Here is a 23677-nt window from a genome sequence, read left to right on the forward strand (position 1 = left end):
TAACCTAATAACCCAATAAAAATAAATGGATAACACTAAATGAATCCTAATTTTTCTTTACCTAGTAGACCTATTTTCATTGATCTACTCCATAATGAGTAATTTTTAGATCCGTGAGTTGAATTGAAACCAAAGAACTACCTGAAGTATCACAAGCTTGAAGATGCAGAGGATGATGAGCATCAACTGTTGTGACTCCTCCTGGAACTGAAAGTGCAGCATTGTCATTAGGCGCCATTGATAAATCTTCCTTGAATCACAATCACGATCTTCACTTCTTCTTCGAACAATGCAACTACTCCTTCGAGAGCCTATGGTTGCACTGAAAACAAAGAGATCTTACAAACTCTAGACCTAGATCTCTGATACCATGTTAAGCTTCTATCCAGCTTCAATAATGGTGATCTTAGTGATCAAGTCATAAGAGAGAAGATGGAAAAGCTAAGAGATAGATTCATAATAGTTTGTTATGTTCAATTATAGTAGAGCTACACTTTATATAGTGTGCATTTAACAAAAGCTAAACTATCTAGGCTAGTTATCTTGACTTAACTATAATTAACAAATAACTAACTTTGTGACAAACTTGTAACAATCACTAACAAACTCGTACACTAACTGCATACACAACAGTTATAACCCTTTTTTTTCATGCTACTTGTTGGATTGATGGACGTCTGCTTTATATTAGATAATGGTGTTTGGAGGTCAAACTCAACAAGCAAATCAAGAGTGTTAAAATGTGTAAAAATTAACATGTATCTTAAAATTTTCAAACATTTATATAGAAGCGTGTGCATGGTCGTATAATTTTTAAATAAATATATATATATATATATATATATATATATATATATATATATATATATATATATATATATATATATTGTCAGTTTGGATAGACTTTTCAATTATTTTCCGCTTGAAAGTAAAACCAACCCAAATTTTATTAATTTTCAATATTAAAAACTAAAATCAAACCAAACCAAAAAAGCACTAACAAAGCATTATATAGTCAAAACTCAGCGCCCAAATCTAAAAAATAATTTTTTGGCACACCTATGACCTAGCCATTATTAAGGGTTAATCATTTATTTTCCAATTAAAGATTTGAATTAGTTGGAATTTCCTTCATAGTTGGTGGCTAGATGGATGGTTTTTTTCTTGAACTTTAAATGCAGAAAGGACGTGGTTGGTAGTGTGTACCTAGTATGACACAACAAGATTAGATTCCATATATAATTTTTCCAGCAACGTTAAATACTTATTGTAAGTCTAGTGAATATATATGAAACAGAGGGAGTAAGAAAGATGGTCAATGGCATAACAACAAATTAATTAAGAAATTAGTTGCGATCTCAACATCACACGCGGTTTAGCTTTCCTGTATTGGAAATTAAGGAACGCCTTTTACAAATTTGATTCATAGCAACGTCACACGCGGTAATCGACTATTGAGCTCCGCTCGAGAAGAGAAGTGGAAGGAGAGCAGCTTAGGGATCAAAGGTGAAAAAAGATTGAATGGGATTTAAGAAACTAGCGGACTTCAACCAAAATCGAATATCGTTGATTTTAATGTGCCATTTTATTTGCTTTGAAAGCATGATAAAAAAACTACTATACTATTTCATATTGCTCTTGACATTTCTGCATTAATTAGTTACGATACAATATACATTAGTATTTTTTATGAAAGATTATCTAAACGTGTTCAAATCATTTGGATACTTGTTAGGGTTTGGTAGAATTGTCCATCTAGCTGGCCAAAGATCTTTTGCTACAACCTACTTTAATTTGGTTACACCATTGTCATTACTAACAAAAAATTATTTTATCAATTTGCCTTGGATTTTAACAACACTGTTTATTAACTTATAGAAATTGCAAAATTATTGTCTAATTATTTGAATTATTTTTTTAAAAAAATAATACTGGTTGGCTGTTCTTTTTTTTTTTGCAAGAGCGCCAAGTTAATTACTCCCCTCTTTCATGTTTATTTTTCTATTATAGTAAAATAAATTTTATTTTTATTCATCCACTTAAGTATATTAAGAGAAAATCAAAATGACTTTTTTTCGGTTTTACTTTCAATATTAATTGCTCATTTTTTAAAATTATTTTTCAATTTCGTTGAGATTATACATGCACCAATTAATACGTGCAGTAAAATACAATACATACGAAATTTATTATTTCATAAGAAAAAATATAAAATTTTGACAAATAAAAATGAGCGGAAGGACAAACCACATAAATAGTCAATGAACATGACCTTTCCTTATGTCTATAGCTATACAAATTGTTCTTTTGCTTTACTAAACTTTATATAAGACAAATTTTATTGCATTAGCTAGAAAACACGTCAACTAATTAGGTCATTTTCATCAGACAAGTTGTTTTTGTATCAGATCTAATCACTCACTTAATGACATAATGCCGACAGAAATCATAAAACTAGCTACCAAAACCACATCATAATTAGCAAAATGAAACAATTAAAGAAAGCGTTCCTTGAGCATCCACCCTCTTATTTTAATATTTTCATTTTGTCAACGCTATTGCGTTATTTTCTTCTACTTGATTCGATCGATGTTTGATATTTACAATTGAATTTTTAATAATTCGGATGTGCCACATTAAGTGTATTTAAGGAAAAAATGCTTTCTTACATGCAATTTTTTCTTATTCAAATTCGTATTCGATACCTCTAATCACAACTCAATGAATTATATCCCAAAATCACAACCTTTATCGGTAACTCTACTATGTTAAAAAGGGGCATGTCGACTCATGGTAACTCTTTTGTTTTTCTGGAGAAGGATGCATGAGTAATAATTATTTTCCTTTTGTTTTTTTCTCTGAATGTAACATTGATAAATAACTCTATGAATTGCTAGGGTAAATTCATATATAGTCTCTAGATTTTTATTTTTTTGAACAATATATAGAACTTATAAAATAACAAGATATAAAGAATACGTGAAAACTCATTTTCTTTTTGTCTTTCCTTTTAATGTACATTTATAATTAACTCTATGAATTGCAGCGGAAACTCGTTAGTCATAATCTCAAGAAAAAATTCAAAATAGATCGAACTTATAGATTACTACAATATTTAGTGAATATCGAAGAGAAAATGAAACCAAACACGTACATTCCAATGAAAAGAAATACCAAGGATCAAAGTTGTATGAAATTGTTAAGATTCTACATTATTATTACAAAACAGAAGCTTGAGAACGTCATCCTCTACTTAATCCTATGTTTTGATAATTTTAAACATGTACATTATTATTGCAAAATAGAAGCTTGAGAACGCCATCATCTACTTAATCCTAATGTTTTGATAATTTTAACAAAATATGAAATTTTCATGTTTATAAAAATATACACAATTTTAAAAATTTAAATTGTATATCCAAACAAAATTTCAACTTCAAATCCACTTCATTTGAAATCATGTCTTAACAATCCCTAAGTATGCACATAATAGTTTTGATCCTTTAACTTTGCAAAAAGTATTTACTGAATTCTCCTAGTTAGATCTGACGAGTGCTATAAAAAGAGTAAATTAATAAGAGCTCATATCTAGAGGTACATTTTTTATAGTATTTGCTATTTTTGATTTATTTTTAGATTTTGGTGTAACTTTTTACTGTGCAATCCCTACTAGTTATGTTGGAGCTTTTTAGAAAAGTAATTATTTCGTTATTGTTATAAAAATAAACTGTATTTAGCAAAGAAAAGCGGAGAGAATAAAAGAAGAGAAGGAAGAGCAGATGAAAGCCGTGTATGTATTGTGTTCACTGTCTCTGCATTTTACAAGTAAATTGGGCATATTTATAATGGTGAAAGAAAGCAAGTGGTGGACAAGTGGGCCCCACATAGAAGATAAAATAATTGAAGTGGACAATCCACTTGCCCATTTGTTATTTAACACTTCCCCTTGGATGTCCACGTAAAAAAAATGCACATATCTGGTAATACGCAATGAATGCTGCCTCATTAAAAACCTTACCAGGAAAACCCAGTGGGAAAAAACCTTGGTTAAGGAAAAAAGAGTGCAGCGCGTATTTTACTCCCCCTGATTAAAGCTTCATTTGATATTTTGGAGACGGCGCATTCCAACTTTATATCTTAATTTCTCAAAAGTTGATGTTGGTAATGCCTTTGTGAATAAATCTGCAAGATTATCACTTGAACGAACTTGTTGTACATCAATTTCACCATTCTTCTGAAGATCATGTGTGAAGAATAATTTTGGTGAAATGTGTTTCGTTCTGTCTCCTTTTATGAAGCCACCTTTCAATTGAGCTATGCACGCGGCATTGTCTTCGAATATAATTGTGGGTATTTTAACATTATTTTCTAGACCACATCTTTCTTTGATGAACTGTATCATCGATCTCAACCACACACATTCTCTACTTGCTTCATGAATTGCTATTATTTCAGCATGATTTGAAGAAGTAGCAACAATGGACTGTTTTGTAGATCGCCATGATATAGCAGTCCCTCCGTGTGTAAACAGATAACCTGTCTGAGATCGAGCTTTATGTGGGTCTGATAAATAACCTGCATCTGCATAACCAATAAGGTCTGCGTAACCTTTGTTAGTATAAAACAAACCCATATCAATAGTACCCTTCAGGTATCGCAAAATATGTTTGATATCGTTCCAATGCCTTCGCGTTGGGGATGAACTATACCTTGCTAGCAAATTAACAGAAAATGTTATGTCAGGTCTAGTTGCATTAGCAAGATACATAAGTGCACCAATAGCACTGAGATATGGTACTTCAGGACCAAGAATTTTTTCATCCTTTTCTGGAGGTCGAAATTGATCTTTTTCCACTTCAAGTGATCGAACAATCATTGGAGTACTTAATGGATGTGCTTTGTCCATGTAAAATCTTTTTAAGATTTTCTCAGTGTAGGCAGATTGATGGACAAAAACTTCGTCTGCTAAATATTCAATTTGCAGACCTAGACAAAATTTTGTCTTTCCAAGGTCTTTCATTTCAAATTCTTTCTTTAGATATTCAATTGCCTTTTGGACCTCTACAGGGGTTCCAATGAGATTTATGTCATCAACATAAACGGCGAGTATAACAAACTCTGATTCCGTTTTCTTAATAAAAACACATGGACAAATAACATCATTAATATAACCTTCATTTATTAAGTACTCACTTAGGCGATTATACCACATACGCCCTGATTGTTTCAGACCATATAATGATCTTTGGAGTTTTATTAAGTATACTTCCCGAGACTTTTTACATGCTTCAGGCAATTTTAATCCTTCTGGGATTTTCATGTAAATTTCATTATCAAGTGAACCATAAAGGTAAGCTGTAACCACATCCATTAGGTGTATTTCAAATTTTTTATGTACAGCTAAACTAATGAGATATCGAAATGTTATTCCATCCATAACCGGTGAATATGTTTCTTCATAGTTGACTCCGGGTCTTTGAGAGAATCCTTGTGCAACAAGGCGTGCCTTATATCTTACAATTTCATTTCTCTCATTTCTTTTTCTAACAAAAACCCATTTATAACCAACTGGTTTTACACCTTCAGGGGTTTGGACTACAGGTCCAAAAACCTCACGTTTAGCAAGTGAGTCTAATTCTGATTGAATTGCCTTTTGCCATTCTGGCCAATCACATCTACGTCGACATTCTTCGACGGATTTAGGCTCAAGACTTTCACTATCTTGCATGAGATTAAGTGCAACATTATATGCAAAAATATTATCAACCGTGATTTTAGATCGATCTAAATTTATCTCATCACCGAAAGAATTTATTAAAAGTTCTTCATTTACTTGAGTTTCGGGTTCACTGATTTCTTCAAGAATATCAGGATTACTCAAATCTTGACCTTCTTTAGGAGGTTCTATTGTAGTATCATCTTTATTATTTCTCACGCTTCTTTTTCTAGGATTTTTATCCTTTGAACCCAACGGTCTACCACGCTTCTGTCGTGTTTGGGATTCAGAAGCTATGATACTTGTAGATGGTCCTTTTGGGACATCAATCCGGATAGGTACATTCACTGCAGAGATATGTGACTTAGTTATCCGTTTCAAATCAGTAAATGCATCTGGCATTTGATTTGCTATTTTCTGCAAGTGGATGATCTTCTGGACCTCCTGTTCACATGTGCGGGTACGTGGATCAAAATGTGATAGTGATGAAACTTTCCACGCAATTTCTTTTTCTTTTTCGGGTTCCTTTTTCTCTCCCCCTAATGGCGGGAAAATTGTTTCATCAAATCGACAATCTGCAAATCGAGCAGTGAATAAATCTCCAGTCAACGGTTCAAGGTATCGAATTATGGAGGGTGAGTCAAACCCAACATATATGCTCAACCTTCGTTGAGGGCCCATTTTTGTACGTTGTGGTGGTGCTACAGGCACGTACACCGCACAACCAAAAATTCTTAAATGGGCTATATTTGGTTCATGACCAAATACTAATTGTGACGGAGAGTATTTATTATAATGTGTCGGTCTGAGACGTACAAGTGCTGCTGCATGTAAAATAGCATGACCCCAAACAGTAATTGGCAATTTTGTTTTCATTAGTAGAGGTCTTGCTATCAATTGTAGGCGCTTTATAAATGACTCTGCAAGGCCATTTTGAGTATGAACATGAGCAACAGGATGTTCAATTTTTATCCCAATTGATAAGCAATAATCATTAAATGCTTGGGATGTAAATTCTCCAGCATTATCAAGGCGAATGGTCTTAATTGGATAATCTGGGAATTGCGCTCTCAATCTTATTATTTGTGCTAACAACTTCGCAAATGCCAGGTTGCGAGATGATAACAGGCACACATGAGACCATCTAGATGATGCATCTATTAGGACCATAAAATATCTAAACAATCCACTTGGTGGATGAATAGGTCCACATATATCTCCATGTATACGCTCTAAAAATCCAGGAGATTCGATGCCAACCTTCAGGGTAGATGGCCTGACAATTAATTTGCCTTGATAACAAGCAGCACATGAAAATTCATCATTTGTAAGAATCTTCTGGTTCTTTAAAGGATGTCCAGTTGAATTTTCAAGAATTCGTCTCATCATTATTGATCCAGGATGACCTATTCGATCATGCCATAGCACAAATATATTTGGATCAGTAAGCTTCTGGTTTACGATCATATTTGCTTCAATTGCACTAATTTTTGCATAATATAGGCCAGATGACAGAGTTGGTAATTTTTCCAAAATATATTTCTGGCCTGATACACTCTTGGTTATACCAAGATATTCAATATTCATTTCATTTAATGTCTCAACATGATATCCATTTCTGCGGATATCTTTAAAACTTAACAAGTTTCTTGGGGATTTAGAAGAAAATAGTGCATCTTCTATAACAATTTTTGTCCCCTTAGGTAGAATTATAGTAGCTCTTCCGGAGCCTTCTATCATTTTTGAATTACCAGAAATTGTAGTAACATTAGCTTTTCTTCTAAGTAAATTGGAAAAATATTTCTCGTCTTTAAATATAGCATGGGTTGTTCCACTATCAATTACACAAATATCCTCGTGATTTATCATTGATCCAAACAAGATTTGAGGCATTTCCATATTTTCTTCACAAAGAAAGAAAGTAAATATTATAATTAATACATAATTTATTATACAAAGTTTTATTTCATTACATTGAGCTAGAAAAATACAAATATAATATTTAATACATACAACAACAAAGAGAATTGTTTAAATATTATCGGGCTTATCAACATTCATATTTACTTCTGGAAAATTAAAGAAATCAGCTACATCCAAATGCATGGGCTCAATATTGTCCTCAGAGATAAAATTTGTCTCTGGATTATTGTCTGCCCTCTTTAACGATGCCTGATATAGCTGAACCAAGCGTTTTGATGACCGGCAAATCCGCGACCAGTGCCCCACACCTCCACATCTATGACATATTGTTTCTGAATTATCTTTCGGTAAAGCTTCTGGCTTTTTACCCTGCCTTTTATATTGCTGGTTATTTCTCGGTGCCAGCCGAGCATCATGATTAAAATTTCTTCTTTGATTACGACCACGACCACGACCACGACTGGGGCCATGGCCTCTTTCTCGTTGGTTAGAATTTGCCTGATTCACTTCAGGGAGTGGCAAAGAACCAACTGGCCGACTATCATGATTTTTCATTAATAGTTCATTATGTCTTTCAGCAATAAGAAGGTGAGAAAGTAATTCAGAATATTTTTTAAAGCCTTTTTCGCGATATTGCTGCTGCAGGAGCATATTCGCGGGTGGAAATGTGGAGTATGTTTTTTCAAGTTTATCTTGTTCCGTGATTTCATCTCCGCATAAAGTTAACTGAGCTATAATTCTAAATAAAGCAGAATTATATTCAGTTATATTTTTAAAGTCCATCAGTCTTAGATTTAACCAGTCATAACGTGCTTGTGGAAGCATGACCAACTTCAGGTGGTCATACCTTTCTTTTAAATTTTTCCACAATTTCAACGGATCTTTTAATGTAAGATATTGTAATTTAAGACCCTCGTCAAGATGGTGGCGGAGGAAAATCATAGCTTTTGCACGGTCTTGACTAGATGCCGTGTTATCATCTTTGATGGTGTCTGCCAGACCCATCGATTCAAGATGAATTTCGGCATCTAGTGCCCATGAGGAGTAATCTTTTCCAGAGATATCCAAAGCAACAAATTCAATTTTTGAAATATTTGCCATTTTATGAAAAGAAAATTAAATAAAACTCTTACCACTTTTGTTACCTTGAAAATTAGCCGGAGCCTCGTGCTGATAACGTGTTATAAAAATAAACTGTATTTAGCAAAGAAAAGCGGAGAGAATAAAAGAAGAGAAGGAAGAGCAGATGAAAGCCGTGTATGTATTGTGTTCACTGTCTCTGCATTTTACAAGTAAATTGGGCATATTTATAATGGTGAAAGAAAGCAAGTGGTGGACAAGTGGGCCCCACATAGAAGATAAAATAATTGAAGTGGACAATCCACTTGCCCATTTGTTATTTAACAGTTATCACTAATATAGGAAATTCCTTATTTTTAGTCTTTTACTTATAGCAACATTCTTGATTTATGATAAAATTGTACTTTCCCTCTATTAAAAAGAATGACCTACTTTTTTTTTGGTCTGTTTAAAAAGAATGACCTCTTTCCTTTTTTTGGTAACACTTTAGTTTCAGCTTTCACATGACATGTTAAATGTCACAAGATTAAAGAATATTTTGGTACATTTGACATAACTTTGATTTAGGACTACGAGATTGAATTTTTTTTATTTCTTAAACTCCGTGCCAAATCAAATTAGATCATTCTTTTATAAACCAAAGGAGTTGATACCTTATATAGAGAGAGTATACATTGTCGATTATGTAATTTTAGTTAATAGTTATAGATTATGAAATAGTTAACTCATTTAGTAGTATTTATCAAACTTTCCCATATTTTTCTCCAAATTAAAACTTAGAAGCCCAAAAATATTGCATGAAAGAAAGGAAAAGGGATTCTTACACAAATATATACCACCAATTAAAAGTATTCTGGCTAATAGTGTAACAATATGTCCCCATCGTTACGGATAAGCTAATGAAAAAGGAATTCGGGCCAGAAAATTTTGGATAGTAACTTGAGAAATATTGAGCCTAGGCCAGGTTCGAACGAAATCTGAGGCGGATGAGGTCTAGGGTGATCCGGACATGGATAGGGGATTGAACCTACAATTTGATTAATTTAATTGAAGCCAAGATGTTTCGGGGCCTGTACGGCTTTACGAAATAGTATTTAGGCGAGTAAAACTCCCGAAATTGAATTTGGCGTGAAAGACGTATGTTAAGGCATTATGGGATGGGGGCATGTTGTGATATGGGAGACTTGGAGACTCTTTACAAGCTATCTGTCTTTGTATATCCCGCAAGAGCGAGATGGACCCGTTATTACGGGACAAACGCATATTAAATTGGGGCAAAGATCCCAGAAATGGTATTCTGCATAAAAATAGTTCTTAAGAAATTAGGAAGCGGCCCAAGATACTTTTGATCATTTTTTCACGAATTTTCACATCAAAGGTAAGATTATTACTCTCCTAATTCGGATTTCGATTCCTAAATCCTAGAATTGTAGTTGGTGATCATGGAGGGGGGAAGGGGGTTTAGCCTGAAACTAAAGGTGGAAAGTAGCCCTAGATGGGAGGTTAGAATAATGGTTTTGACCTAAGTGGGAAATTGTGTTATAATTCATGTGAATTAGGTCATTGTATTGATCCTTTTTATGTATATTACTATTTTAGACCAAAAACAAGCCGAACGAAACTGGAAAAAGAAAGCTCCAGTAGTTTAGAGTTGTCAAAAGCTTGGTTTCAGGTAGGTGATTGTTTTGTCTTTCCTTATGTGTTATATGTGCTTGCTAATTTCTCCATTGTATGCATATATGTATGTGAATAGGGAAAGATGAAATGAACCAAGCGAAATGACTGTTTATTGTCTATAGCTTGCAATGAAACTTTCTTGGTAGATATGATTGTTGAACTATTCGTTGTATTTGTGGTTGATTGTGTATGCTTGGATTGGGTGTCGCGTTCCTACATATAGCTGGATTGGGTATCACATTCTGATACATATTTGGATCGAGTGTCACGTTCTGACATAATTTTGAATCGGGTGTCATGTTCCGACACACTAACAGGTGTTTGTGGGTCTCATGAGCAGGGGCGGACCTACATGCAGCCTAGGGGGTTCATCCGAACCCCCTTCGTCGAAAAATTACACCGTATGTATAGAATCAATTTGTTGGTTTATGAGTATATATTTAATAATGAACCCCCTGAACACAAGCCAACGACTTGGTCCAGCGGTAAAGGGGTTCACGAAATTTCAAATTCTGGAGCTAAGTCTGCGGGTTCGAGCCCGGGTAGCAACATTTTTTTTTTCATATTTTAGTTTCAGCCAATTTTAATTTTTATTTGCTTAATAAATGAAACGTCCAACCCCAATATTGTAATATTAAACTATATTATATGTGTTTAATTATTTTACATTAATATTTTAGAGCACAACATAAAATGAATTACACTTTACAATAAAAATTTTTCTATTTTTATAAAATTAAGTAAAAGTTATAACTTTTTTTGAGTTTTCATATTTAAAATTTTTAAAAAAATTCTCTCATACTCATTTTAAGTCAAACATTTAATTTTTATTTGATTAAGGAATAATATGATTATAAGTAAGATTAAATAAATAGGATTGGATTTTGGAAGTATTCTCTTATCCTTCTACTACAGATTAGTGACCACAACTTAAGAAAAAATATGTCTTTAACGTACAAATCAAGAATTAAGAAAATCCTCATTATTAAACTTTCATTTAATTATTTCTCTTATTTTAATATATTTTTTTGGATAGTATAATCTTTTGTGTTCCTTATTTAGTTTTAAAAATTGAATAATGTATTTATACAACAATGACGGCGACAGAACCCATAATTAAAATTTTAAAAATACATTTTCTCATATTGATTTTAATATTATGTCAAACGCGTACTTTCTCTATTTTATTGTTACTGTTGAGCTAAAGTTGAATTTTATCTAGTTGCTTATATTTGATCCGACCCGTTCATATATGACCCGATCCGATCTGCTTATTTGTGGATACTATTAGCGTGTTTACTTATTTTTTTGAACCCCCTCGATGAAAATCCTGGTTCCGCCACTGCTCATGAGAGGACCTTATTGAAATTGCAGGATAATTAAGACTATTAATCTCTGAGTATATTTAAGTACTAGTTATGAGATGATAAGTGATAAGATGTTCTGTATATATGTGTTTACTTTGCTGTAATTACTTGCTCATGTCTCACTTACTGGCTAGCCGCATGATCTTACCAGTACACTGTGTCTTTGTGTATTGATATTGCACTTGTTCTATCTTTGGTGAGTACATGGCATTTTCAAGCGGCTGTTAAGATACCTCGCATAGAAGATCATTAGTTGATCAGAGTTCAAGGGTGAGCTAGTTCTTTCAGGCTACCATGGGCTCTTCTTTATCTTAGTCCTTCACTCAGGACTAGACGCCCAAACAGTTGTTATTTTATGACTTTTGGGGTTGCATCCCCTTCTTTTAGACTTGTTGTTTCATTAGAGTTTTGGTACATCGACTTTCAAATTCTAGGGGTATTTCCGCATGTTTAGTTGAGTTGACTGAGTTTATGGACACTTAACACTTTTTTTCTTATATTTAATCTGCTTAGTACCTTAAATTGCTTATTCTCTTGCGATTGCTGTTAGTTTGGGCTGTAATAGGGGTTTTCCCACTGGAATGTTAGTGTGGGTGCCAATCATAACGGGTCAACATCGTGACAAATAGGCGCATGTATATGTAATAGATCTATATTGTATAAAATAGTGCATAAATATCTATATATGATATATAACTATGTTTTTATGTTATACAACATTTAGACATTGTTATACCATGTATATGTAATATATCTATACTATATAAATAGTGTATAATCGTGTATATATAATATATAAACAATGTATCTTACACAATTATACACAAAAATTAAATGAAGATGGAAAATGGACATTTATTTTAATATTAATATAATGAGATAACATTTTTTTTCTATAACAAGTACTAAAAAACAAATTTTAAGAGTGGGATAAAGAGAAAATGAGAGTGGATATCAAAGCTGGAGCCATTTTCGATAATTCACTGATAATTGGACAATTTATCATTTTTTTTAAAAAAAGATTGAAGGGTCATTCTTCTTAATTATCTCAAAGGAAAAAGAAAAAATTACGCGAATTGACAAATATTACTAGCGTCTTATTTAATATTGATGTAATTTCACATAATTATGAATCGTGACTATTGTTTAATGAAATTTGCTATTATATAAACCTAGAAGTGAATTTAGGGGCTCATATACAAATCTCTAAAACAAATTTATATTTTCTTTTGTATTTGTATATTTTGGGGCTCATATACAAATTTGTGGGGATCATATATATAAATCTCTAAAGGTTTTTATTTGTATACAATGCGAATTTAGAGGCTCATATATAATTTTTTAAAGCAAATTTGTATATGTGTATACAATCTTTTTGAAAATCCAATTTGTATAAGGGTAAATTACACCCACTAGCCATTCGGGCTTTTTCTTTTCAATAAAAGTAACAATTGTTTTTTCTCTTACCGAAAAAGGGTCAATGGGCCACTTGACTGTGCGGAGCCCATTATTTTAAAAAAAAATGTCGTGCTATTTTAAAAAAATAAATCATTGATTTAATTATTTTTTCTCTCCTTTTTTTTATTTATAATTGTTTCACTTTTTTGTGGAAAAATGAATATTTATGTCATTTAATTTGTTTGTTTATTCTTTTATTTATTAAGGTGAGAATATATGATATTCAAATAAATATCGATAAATTACATAACTATTTATATAATATCGATACATGATTATACACATTTATACACTATCAATATATTACATATACAATACATAATTATTTATACATCATATATACATGTTTATACATCATTTAAACAATATTGATACACGTTTATACAATATTTACACAATAGCAATAAATTACATGTACACTACATAACTATTTATATAATATCGATAAATTACATATACACTACATACTATTTAAGGAAAAGGGTCAAAAATGCCCTTAAACTATTTGAAATGAACAAAAATGTCTTTCATTTATAGTTTGGTTCAAAAATGTCTTTACTGTCAATACGCTGGTCCAGAATTGCCCTTAATTATTATTTAATGAGTCAAAAATGCCCCTATTATTATAAAATGGGTCAAAATGCCTTTTCCAAATAAATATATATTTTTTTTTAAAAATAAATATTGTTCCTTATAAAAATATTATTTTTAATGAACTCTATTCTTGTTTTCTTTCCTTTTAAACCACTTTAAGTAATAAAAATGTAGGAAGTTATTTTTTTCTTGGTAATCTCATTTTATCAATTAAAATAGAATAATTTTATGTGCTCTAAGTTTTAACGGATAATATTTGTCATATATATAAGATCATAATAAATCCAACATTAATTTTTATTCAAATAACGGTAAAAAAATAATTATGATCAAATATGAAATATTTTAAATGCTTTTTTTTCCAGATAAATATATTATTTATTTTGTTTTTAACACATTTTTTCCTAATAATATTTCTTTTATTAGCAAATATTTATTATACTTCAATTAGAAAAAATTTAAAATATTTCTTATTTTATTATAATTATTATTTATCGCTATTTGAATAAAAATTAATGATGAATTTATTATGATCTTATATATATGACATATATTATCTGTTAAAACTTAGAGTACATAAAATTATTCGATTTTAATTGATAAAATAAGATTACGAAGAATAGAATAATTTTCTACATTTTTATTACTTAAAGTGGTTTTTAAAAAAAACAAGAATAGAGTTCCTAAAAGTAATATTTTTATAAGGAACAAGATTTGTTTTTTTTAGAAAAAAATATATTTATTCAGAAAAGGGCATTTTTTTTATCCATTTTGTAACAATAGGGGAATTTTGACTAATTAAATAACAATAAGGGCATTTCTGGATCAAAGTATTGACGGTAAGAATATTTTTAGACCAAACTAGAAACAGAGGGCATTTTTGTTCATTTCAAATAGTTTAAGGGCATTTTTGACCCTTTTTCCTACTATTTATAAAAAAATTGATACATTACATATACACTACATAATTGTTTGTATATTATATATACATGTGTTTTACACTATTTATACAATATTGATAGATGAAAAAAAATTCCATGAAAAACATTTTGAAAAAAAGGAGAGGATATATTTTATTTAAGAAAACGCAGCAAAAAAAAAACAGCAAAATAGTTTTTATTTTAAAAAAAAAAATCACCACTGAAAAGGAAAAAAAAAAGAGGAAAGAAAGCAAAAAAGGCCTAATGATTTTGGGCAGAATTGAGCCTGTAGTGTTAAAAAAAAAGGCCTAATAGCCTTGGGCCGTATTGAGCCCTGAAATATTCAGCCCATGTGATCTTTTTGGCCACTTTTTGTGTAAATAGAAATATGGCTATATTTTTTGTAGAAAAAAATTATCTAAATACATAACTTATTTTATCATATTTTTTAAATTTTTCTACAATTTGAAAAAATTACAAAAATTCCTACTCTTTCCTATTCTCTGATACATCACTGTACGCGATGTATCGATCGGATACATCACTTTACATGATGTACTAGGAGGTCAGATACATCATTTACGTGATGTATCAAGACGTTGGTTACATTATTTTACGCGATGAATCGTTTGGATACATCACTTTACATGATGTTTCAGGACGTAGGTGTTGTATCCGGATTCCACTAAAAAGAAGGGATTTTGGGTAATTATTAAAAGAGTAGGAATAAAGTGTAATTGGGAAGAATCACAATGGATTTAGGTATAATGCAGTGAGATATACAAACGGAAAAACCTAATTTGTATAATGCAGCAAAATATACAAACGGAAATTAACATATCAACTGAAACTATAGTTATGACACGTAATTAGACAATTATAATTAAGAAGCCTAATTATATTTTATATCTTTGCTATTTTTAAAGTTCTTAACGAAAAAACTAAGCTTCTTCCAAAATAAAGTGAAGAACCAACAAAAAAAAATTTAACTCATGTAAACCCTTTCGGGCAGCCCCACTAAACCAACTAATGAATTTGGCCCAAGAGAAGTGGCCCAAACCTCCCCCTAAAGTAATCTGCTTGTCTTTTGGGGTCATCATGATTAGATAACTTGAATATAAATAAGCATTTTTTTTCGTTTTACATGAAACAATAAACTCATAATGGTAGAAGAGCTTGAGAATAACGTCAAACCATTATTTATGCAAAATAGATTTTGTGAAATTTGTTGTTGTTTTGGTAGGTTGATGATTGAATTTGTTTTTTTTATGATATATGAAACTTATATTTCAAAATTGAGCTTATTTAAGATAGATTTGGATGTTGAATAGTGTACTTGATTATTGAAATTCGAAGAATAAATTATTGATTCAGTACAAAACTTTATTCACCTAAATTTCATGTGAAAACGCCTGTAACTTAGCCAAATATATGCCCTAACCTCATGCGAAGTCACAGATTTAATGAAAAGAAGTCTAAAGTTAGACTTTGTAGGGATCACAACTTTAGATATTGTCCGCCCCTATCTAATTCTCTCACCCAATCTCGTGAGAAACAAGCCCAGCAAGCTCTGCCTTAATCTATCCTCAATAAACATGAAGCCATCTAACTTCGGAGGAAAATGCATGACGATAATGAGTAATCCCTCACATTTTAATTTCCTCCAAAGAGGTCAACATTGACAACATTCTTCCTGGTCGAAATATTTTTTTCATATATTTTTTCAATTTTAGTAAAAACTGTTTGAAGTTCGGTTTTGTCAAGACGATAAATTTTTTTAAAAATATTCGAAGTAGCATTGACAAGCTAGACAAAATTTAATAAAAACTTTTAAAATTTTTGCCTTGTTAAGTTTACGACTTTCAATTAAAAATATTTGAATTGGCCTTAGCAAGCCACACCCAAATTCAGAGAAAAATGTCTAATGTTTGGCCTTCATATGGCCGCACTTCAAACAAAATGTTCAAAATTATATTATACGTGAAATTTCAATTTCAATCGTGTACATTTGAAATTGTTTCCTATACTTTTTCAATTTTAGTAAAAATTGTTTGAAGTTCGATTTTGTTGAGATGATAAATTTTTTAAAAAATATTCGAAGTAGCATACAGGCTAGACAAAATTTTAATAAAAAATTTCTAAGTTTTTTGCCTTGTTAAGTTTACGACTTTCAATTAAAAATATTTGAATTGTCCTTAGAAAGCCACACCAACTTTAGAGAAAAATGTCACGACCCGAATTTGGGTGTGATGACACTCATCTCAACCCACGGAGACAAGTCAACCTAGAATCCAACGAAAAGTAAATGCGGAAGTAAATGAGATAAAACAAGCTTTAACTTAGTCAAAAACAAGTAAATAATCTCAAAATCCCCCAACACTGATTGTCACGTGTACAAGCCACTAATACATTATCGAAATACGAAAGAAAATACAGTCACAATGTCTTTGTCTCTAGAATAGGACTAAAACATAATAAAAGAATAAGAGGTGTCCGCTAGATGAACGTAACAACTACCTCAACACTCGAAATAATAGTCTCCGATGTGGTAGGAAACACTATGAGATCAAGTAAGTCCGGGCTCACAACCTACACAAGTGTAGAAGCAAGGGGTGAGTACCAAACAACACGGTACTCAGCAAGTGGACAACTAAAAGTAAGCCAATCTCAATAGATTACAAGTACTCCTGTCATCCCAACCAAACCTCCTTAACTAGAACCTGCATAAAACCAGCCCAACTCTACACCTTGTACAATAATAATAATATAGTTCATGAATACTCATCAATAGTCTCATCAAGTGAATCATATCAGGTTAAATTCATCATATACAAAGCAATAAGGGGTAAACACGAATTCACAAATATCAAAATAGTGTAATGCAATGCAATGAAATGATGCATATCTGTCCTATCAGTACAAATCTGCTGAATCATAATTCGGAACCCATGGAGAACAATTCTGTCTATGTAACCTACCACGGAGCGTGTGGCCCGCCCCTCAATATATATATCCTGCCACAGAGTGTGTGGCCTGACCCCTTTGTTTCATAAGACCTGTCATGGAGCGTGTGGCCCGACTCCTTTATTTATATCATTTTACAGTCTCAGCACAGTATATTAGAACCAATGCAATCAATTAATGTTCATATAATTCATAATAATAGCATGATATCAATAATAATTTTCACATCTCATATCAATATAGTCACTTCATATATCCAAAATAAGTCAATAATCTCATCACATCGATCACACTAATACACATCATTAGATTGCCATTTTATACCTCTCATCTCTATTTCTAAGATCACTCATACAGTCAATAACTCAGTCCAATTCTCATTACTCTCCAACGTACATAACAAGGAAATACTAGCATCTACAAGCTTAAACTGAGGTTTAAAAGTTCACTTGCCTCAAATAATCAAGCAATCACTCCAGGACTTGAGCCTTCCCTTTTTGTTGAGCCTCCAAATCAATATAATCTAGTCAAATAAATAATCACAATAAGATTTCGAAACTAACAACACCCATATTATTATATATCTATTCTAGACCCAAAAACTCATCCAATTCTATAATCAATTCTCTAGAATTCAAGCCTAGAGTTAAACCTCAATTCCCTCAATAACATAAATCTAATTATATTCGTATAATATAATACCCTATTATTTAATTACTTATCTCAATATATCAAAATTTGAATTATAATGTAGCAATTAAAAGAAAAATCTGGAAAAGAAACAAATTGTATGCTAACTCATGGACAAAACAAATTTTACAGTGCCTCAAGTATACACCCTATATTCCTATATGCATCCTAAGAAATCATTACTCAATTACCCTTAGTCATTAGCCACCCAAGCCTTTCTTCCCAAATCCAAATACTATGTTACTGCCACTAACTTTTGAAGTTTCAATTTCCTATCCACAACTTCAATTATTAAAATTATTATAATAATAGATTTCTACCTAACAATTAATATATATAAAGCAACATTATATCTTGTTCACCTGAAGGTTGTGCGGCGTTCTCTCTTCTCCTTCGTGAGGTAAGTTTCTGCGTTTCTTTTTCTCTTTTATTTTTTTTCCTTTTTCAAACAAATTATATAATAAAAATCACAAACCCCACTAATATATTTTAATAACTAAAGTGGTATAGGGTATTAAATAAATTAACAATTTAGTCCTCCAATTAAATTACTTATCTAAAATCACCCCTCAACTACTTAACTGTGGTTACTAAATGGTCCACTCTTACCAATTTAAATAAACAGAAAGGGTCTTTTGTGAAAGAGGGAAGACTCGTTCTCAAAATAACCTAACGGGTCATTACAAAAAATGTCTAATGTTTCGCCTTCATATGGCCGCACTTCAAACAAAATGTTCAAAATTATATTAGACATGAAATTTCAACTTCAATCATGTACATCTGAAATTATATTTTAAACGGTTAAACTTGCATTTATTTTTATAAATATCGGGTATAAATTATATAGAGTCCTAAAAGCAAATATTTGTGTACTCCATCCTTCATTTATCATGTCGTTTTTTACTGATCAATACTTTCCCCATATATAATACAATGTAAGTCTAACTTCTAACCTCCACAAAAATATAGGGAGAGAGACCAACCCCCCTAGGCAGAAATGTATCGACCCCCTCGACACCACTGATCCCCTCGATACTAATAGAATCGACGGAACCACCTGACGACTCGAAAAGTATGGAAGAAGATCAGCCAAAAAAGAAATCCTTTAAGGAAGTATTGATGGACAAACAAATAGGCCTCAACCAATCCTACTACGAACTTAAAGGCAAATAACTCATGGAAACAGAAGAATACAAAGATTCTATTGAAGTCTTTGAGGAAGATAAACAGAAGATTTACTAGCCATGAAAGTTCTCTGTCATTATCAAATTAATGGAAAAAAGGCCCCTCATCTCTATCTACAGAATAAACTAATGAACCTTTGGAGACCCACAAAAAATCTTACACTTATTGATCTGGGTTGGGACTTCCATCTAGCAAAACTCAATAACCAAGCGAATATGGAAAAAGTCCTTCACAAAGGACCCTGGTTCATTGCTGGTTACTTCTTGACAATCAAACACTGGGAACCAAATTTTGTGCCTAAGGAATCAACAATCACGCACAATACTATTTGGATCAGACTCCCTCAATTACCCACTGAATTCTACGACAGATCAATCTTTGAAAAAGTGTGACAAAAGTTGGGAGCTCTCCTAAAGATAGACACTTGCACTTCTTCAACTCTGAGAGGAAGATATGCAAGGATTTTCATACAAGTTCCAATGCGTATCCAAGTGAAAATAAAAGTAATGATCGGTACTCATATGTAAGAAGTATTATATAAGGGGGAAGGTACTTTAAGCAAGGGTGCAGACAACTAGGCCACAGAGAAATCAAATGCACATTCATAACTAAAAAGAAACAAGTAATGCATAGTAGTGACGCTTTAACTAGTGGAATAAAAACCGATTAATGCCAAACCGTGGTGTTTCCAAAAAGAAGCAAAGGCAGAAGCATAAATCAAAGATCAGAATAGATACAGGTAAATGGAGATTTCAAAAGAACAGGTATGGTCTCAAACAATATTAAATTCCTACATCCCCATACAAGGTATGTCCATCTTAAACCTTCACTAATTCTTTTACTTTGGGAAAAAATCAAATTTGGATTATAACAATGTACCCAAAATGAAATCCCCCACCGTAAACCTCAAGGACCTTAACTCAGTGGGTCTTACATCGAAAAGTAAAAGGAAGGCGAAAAAGGACATTGGCATTAATAAGAGTAGACCAACTTCCATCTCTACTAATGCAATGGGGCCCAAGGTAATTAAATGCTAGAGGACTACTCCCTTCCCAAAATCTAAATCGGTTTCTTCTCCCATGGAGATCAAGCAATAGACCTTCCAGCTTCGTAGATAGTAATCATAACCTTCTTGAAGGTGACATGACCACCATCGTGTCAATTAACTTCTTATCCGATAATCCCTTCTTAAGGAAGGATAAGTCTTCCCTTCATGTTCCTAACAACACTAGAAACTTAGGAACTAGAACAAATGAAAAATAATCGGAGCTCAACAGAGAACCCTCCTCTTGTGTTTGTATGGGAGCCGAACCCTGAGAACCCATCGCCAAAATCTTGGATAAAGGTCGCACTTCAGAGCCAGACCCTAAACTTGAACATCAATGCAAACCACCAATCAATGACCTTCCTGCTAGACAACCCCAAGTATCTTGCATAAATAATCCGAATGGGAATGAACCTAGCTATGAAAAGCTTTGAACACCAACTCTGGAACCAAACCATTCACCAAATGCTCTCCCCCAATATATCTTCCCAAGACATTAACCTCAACCTAAATCAAAATTAGACCCAAATCCCCTTCTTCCCACAACCATCCCCCAATCCAAACCCTCCGACCCCTCACTTTGTTCAATAAATGTCTCCAAAGATAGAGCTAGGGCGGGGAATGGGCATGTAACAACCCCAAAAATGTTGTATGTCGGTATTTTAATTCTCGACAAAAATAATACAGCCTTTGTATGTTGGGCATAACTTTTCATAGGTTGGTCCAAATTAGGTGATTCAAATTTCTGGGTAATCACAACATCCTTACCTACAACTTTCATGAAGAACATAACTTCAAATTCGGAGTATAAGTAGGTCAAATAAATTAATCTTTGCAAGATATAGTGTTGTGACGGAATTGAGTGTTGATAGAAGAAAATTCATATCTCACTGTAGGTTGCTCCAAATTGGTTGATTCTTGAACGATATGAAACTAGACTTCCATATCTACAATTCTTATGAAGAAACCAAATCCTAATAAGGAATTTATCTTATTCAAACGTAGCTTCGAAAATGAGTATTCTGTTAAAAAGAACTCATCTTACCTACCATGGAAACATCTAGATGCATTTGACATCATGCATGACATAAATTGTCCTCCATTTAACATCATCCATGACATCAATATATTCCATTAAATTTTCAGATTTTTCTTTATAATTATTTTATTTATTGTTAGGTCCCTCTTTCCCACCTATAAATACCCACCTTATTTCCTCATTTTATTCATCAAGCTTTCCTAAGCATTTCTTCTCTCTATATACTTCTTCTCAAATATAGTTTTAGTTTTAGTAGTATAAAAATACTACTCCGGTTATTCTTATACTCCGTGTAGTACACAAAACGCTCCGGCGAGGAGAAAAGGCTAGGGATCCAAGAGTATTCCAATTCGGAGTAAACCTTCGGATTTAAGGTATGTAAGGCTTTCATAGCATCGGATTGAGTTCGTCCATGCGCCCAATATTTAATTTCATTATAATTGAGTTATAGTTGAGTTTTATCCAAATCTTGAATTCTATATGAATTAATTCTTCTTTTATTGAGTTAGATATATTTATGCATTAATATTATTATTATTGTTATCTCTCATATTATTGGAATTATTGTTCATGGCTACTTTCCCATGAATCCTAATTGATTTGATGTTCATAAATATTTTTACACATGTTTTAAGTAAAGATGTTGGCTTTTTATTATTTTTATTGATAAAAAGAGAGTTATATGAATTAATACTATATATGTATTTTATTGCGTTTTGAAAGAGCAAAAGAGTTGAATTTGAATGAATTTGAGAAAATGATATTTTGAGCAAGATGTTTTGATGAGATGAAAATGATATTTTTGGAAGTATAATGATTGATGAACATGAAATGAGATGAGTTTGATGATTTAAATTAAAGTCCAATGAGACTAGATGATGAGTTTAATATGAGCACATATTTTGGGAGTAGTATTGAGCACCGAGTTGGGTAAGAGTTTAATTTACTCAAACCCCAGAACTACGTAGCCAGCGTAGGATGGAGGCTATGCCTCTTAAGTCCCAAAAAGAGGACTTTGATGAATGGATCCAAGATGGTGATATCCTTTACCCTGGCAAGGTATTGGATGGATGTGGCAACGACATCGCTTCGTTGTATCATCGCTAGCTCATAAGTGATGGTTGTCGGTTAGAGAAACTCCCAACTGAGTAAGCATTGTTTATTACTATTATTTTTATATTTTAAACTTGCATTACATATTGATGTTGAGATAATGTTGAGTTTTGAGCTGAGTTTTCTCGAGAGGAGTTTATTGATATCTGTCCTTACCTTCCTGCCATTTTACATACTCGTACATTCCACGTACTGACGTCATTCGACCTGCATCGTTTTATGATGCAGATACAGGTGTTAGAGATCCTCAACAGGCGCATCGTTGAAGATCATTTCTTTTCAGCTATTTGGTGAGTCCTTCTTGTATTCGAAGGAACTCCTTATCCTTTTATTATTGTTGAGTGTGATGTTTCTTTTGAGGTAGCCATGGACATGTCATTGGCACCATCTAAGAATATTAGAGGCTTCATAGACAGAGTCTGATGATGTAATCGGAGTAGTTCTCCTTAGAAACTACTTCTTATAAAAATTATCTATTTTTCCTTTGATTATGACTAACCCACATTAGTATTCTTAAGTCTTCCGCTAATGAATAAATAAGAAATGAGACCAAGTGGTTCTCTCGGAAGCCAGAAATGGTTTCTGAGTGCCGGCCACGCCTAGGGTACCCTCTCGGGGCGTGACAAACTTGGTATCAGAGCCCAGAGTTCAAGAGTCCTAGGGTGTCTATGAAGCCGTGTCTAGTAGAGTCTTGTTTATGGGTGTATCGTGCACCACACTTATAATCAGGAAGCTATAGGACATTAGGAATTATTTCACTTCTTTCATAATCTGAGTTCGTGCGATAGAGTTTAACTCTATAAAATCTTTCTTTCTAATTCGTGCGTTTACACGTTTCAGACATGCCTCCTAACCGTTCAGCTAGTCAGAGGAACGCTGCCAGCACTGAGGTTCCACAGTCAGTGA

This window comes from Solanum dulcamara, chromosome 11, assembly GCF_947179165.1.
Source record: "Solanum dulcamara chromosome 11, daSolDulc1.2, whole genome shotgun sequence".
NCBI lineage: Eukaryota > Viridiplantae > Streptophyta > Magnoliopsida > Solanales > Solanaceae > Solanum > Solanum dulcamara.